Below are 2818 nucleotides of genomic sequence, written 5' to 3' on the forward strand. Positions count from 1 at the left end.
AGAGGAGTTAGTAACTAATGCATGCTCAATTGATAATTTTTCATACCTTTCATTTGGAGCCTTTAGTTCTTCCAACTTGGAGATGAGAAACATTTCTTGCTTTTGGAGTGATCGTTCTTGCTTCTCGTTCTCTTCTTCTAGCTCATCTTTTTTTTCAACTATCTTCATGATGATGAACTTGTCCTTGTGATTGAGATGATGAAGGTTGTAGTTGTCTTCAACTTCAACATCACTCTCATCTTGATCATCCACTTGTGCTTTCTCCTTCACTTGATCTTTCTTGGAGACTTTCTTCTTGCTATTCTTGGCCATGAGACACAAGTGATGAGAATCATGAGATATTGAGGTTGACTCATCACTTGGCTACCATCGAGCTTGATCAGCGTCGCAGAGGTCAGCTTGCTGCCTTGCTATCTCAGCAATACCGGACACGTCCAATATCAATACCGAACATGTCTGGTATTTGCGACCAGACAACATGACATCAGCGGCTTGCACTTCTTGCTCTGGCTTGGTGCTTTGCTGGTTCCTTGAGGCTTCCTCACTGCATGAAGATTCAATGGACATGTTTTCCATAGACTCGAGCTCATATGCATCATCGCATTCGAATTTTCCATATAACTCAACAAGTCTAGTCCAAATGAGATGAGCACTCTACAGAGCTGGTTGTCCATTGAAAATAGCCTCATCTAGAACCTCTACACTCAATGTACTCAACATGACATTAATTGCTTGAGCATTGAGTTGCATGCATATCTCTTCCTCTTTTGGAATATTTTTATAATTGCTCCAATCAACTATCAGAAGAGGTATGCTTGCATCCACAATATGCTCAACAAGAGGACTAATAGCCCTAAAAACATTGTGTCAGGGACCTAATACCGGGGTACCCCAGAAGGTGGAACCAATAACCACCAAATGTTGAAAACTTCTAGACGCAAAAGGGTGCCGTTACGTCCCTTGTTCGAATGACAAGAGTTTGGTTCTGCCTCGCCCGACGCCTTTTGAGATAGCTCTGCCTCGCCTGAGAGCTCAAAGCTAGTCTCCGTCTCACCCGACGCCTTTGGGGTAGGCTCGGTCTTGCCCGGGGGCCGAGGGATAGACTCCACCTCACTTGACGCCTTTTGAGATAGCTCTGCCTCGCCCAAGGGCTCAGAGCTAGTCTCTGTCTCACCTGATGCCTTTGGGGTAGGCTCGGTCTCGCTCAGGGGCCGAGGCATAGACTCCACCTCGCTCGATGCCTTTTAAGATAGCTCTGCCTTGCCCAAGGGCTCAGGGCTAGTCTCCGTCTCGCCCGACGCCTTTTGGGTGAGTTCGGTCTCGCCCGAGGGCTGAGGGATAGATTCTGCCTCGCTCGACCCCAGAGGGACAGGGTCGGTCTCGCCCAAGAGATAGGGATTGGTATTCGTTTCGCCCGACGGCAAGGAACGAGCCTCGCCCTACTCGATATCTAATACTGGTTTCATCTTACCTGACAACTTCTCCCCATTCCCTCAAGATGATGGGTACATGGCAACACAAGATGTTCGGGTCAACCATGGCTCCAAGGACCATACCCTATGCCCTGGTAGGAAAAGTACTATCAGGGAACGATGGGACAGGTACTTTAGACCCTTCCGGGCGCCGTAGAGCCCAAAAGGTATTACAGGTGCGTACTCCTCGCCCTGTAGAGTTGTAGGCACCACCTTCAGCCCTGGGACATGGATCCCGATGAAGATATACGACAACTGCTACACTCCAGAAAAGGATTTGCTATCTCCACAAACAACAGATATTCCATCACCACGCTATGGACCCAAGGGAGCGGTGCCCGCTTCCCGACCCCTCAGGTCCACCAAGTCAGAAGACCTTGACCACGGCGTTACTCTGGACCCCGACCCCGCGTCCCTCCGACAAAGACTCATAGGAACCAGAAGGCATGCGAAGCAAGGCTGGGGAGGCTCATAAGTCAAACCACCATGCTGCAACCCATACCCTGTGTGGGGCAGCATTCTGTAACCAACCTGACATTCTACAGAGGCATCGATAATATTGTAGGCGCTTATCTTCCTTCGCACTCATTAGAATGAAGGACGAGGCCAGGGAGACATGAACCACAAGACGTAGAGTATGCTTCCTAAAGCCCTCACCCTTGTAAAGCCAGCCCCTTCATCTATAAAAGGGGAGGCGCTTCCTCCATCAAAGGGATCGATCTTTGATGAAACAACACAAGACACTCACACACACAGTCAAGCTACGACCAAGCTCTTGGCCTCCTTTCAACCCTTCCATTAGAGACTTGGGACCAGTCCCTCTCTCGATTGTTTGTACCCCCTACTATGAACTGTTCACGGTGCTAACAACACGAGCAGCAACAAACTGGACGTAAGGACATTTGGCCTGAACCAGTATAAATCTTGTGTCCTTTAGCGCACCATCCGAGCCTAATGTGCATTACTATAAATTTACTTGCCGGTGCTTGTATGAAACACCGATAGTTGGCGCGCCAGGTAGGGGGCTTGCGCATTCCAAATCAGGCCTCGGATGGCCACTCACGCAATTAGCTAGGCCCCGGGCGCACACGTGCATTTTGATGACCTAGATTTCATCATCACACTAGGAGGAGAGCTGGCGCTGACTCACATAGCTGCCCCATCTCTCCCTTCCATCAACCTCAGCCGTCTTAGGCTTGAGGGCCCATCGGGCAACTCCGTTGGACCCCAGTCATCAAGGGAGGCCTCTCACAACATCACCCTATGTCTAGAAGGTCCTGTATGGAGCACCCCGACAGCGTTTCCGTTCAGTCTCTGCAACACTGCGGCGACCGCTGGCCACCTTC

This window comes from Miscanthus floridulus, chromosome 2 (genome assembly GCF_019320115.1).
Source record: "Miscanthus floridulus cultivar M001 chromosome 2, ASM1932011v1, whole genome shotgun sequence".
Classification (NCBI taxonomy): domain Eukaryota; kingdom Viridiplantae; phylum Streptophyta; class Magnoliopsida; order Poales; family Poaceae; genus Miscanthus; species Miscanthus floridulus.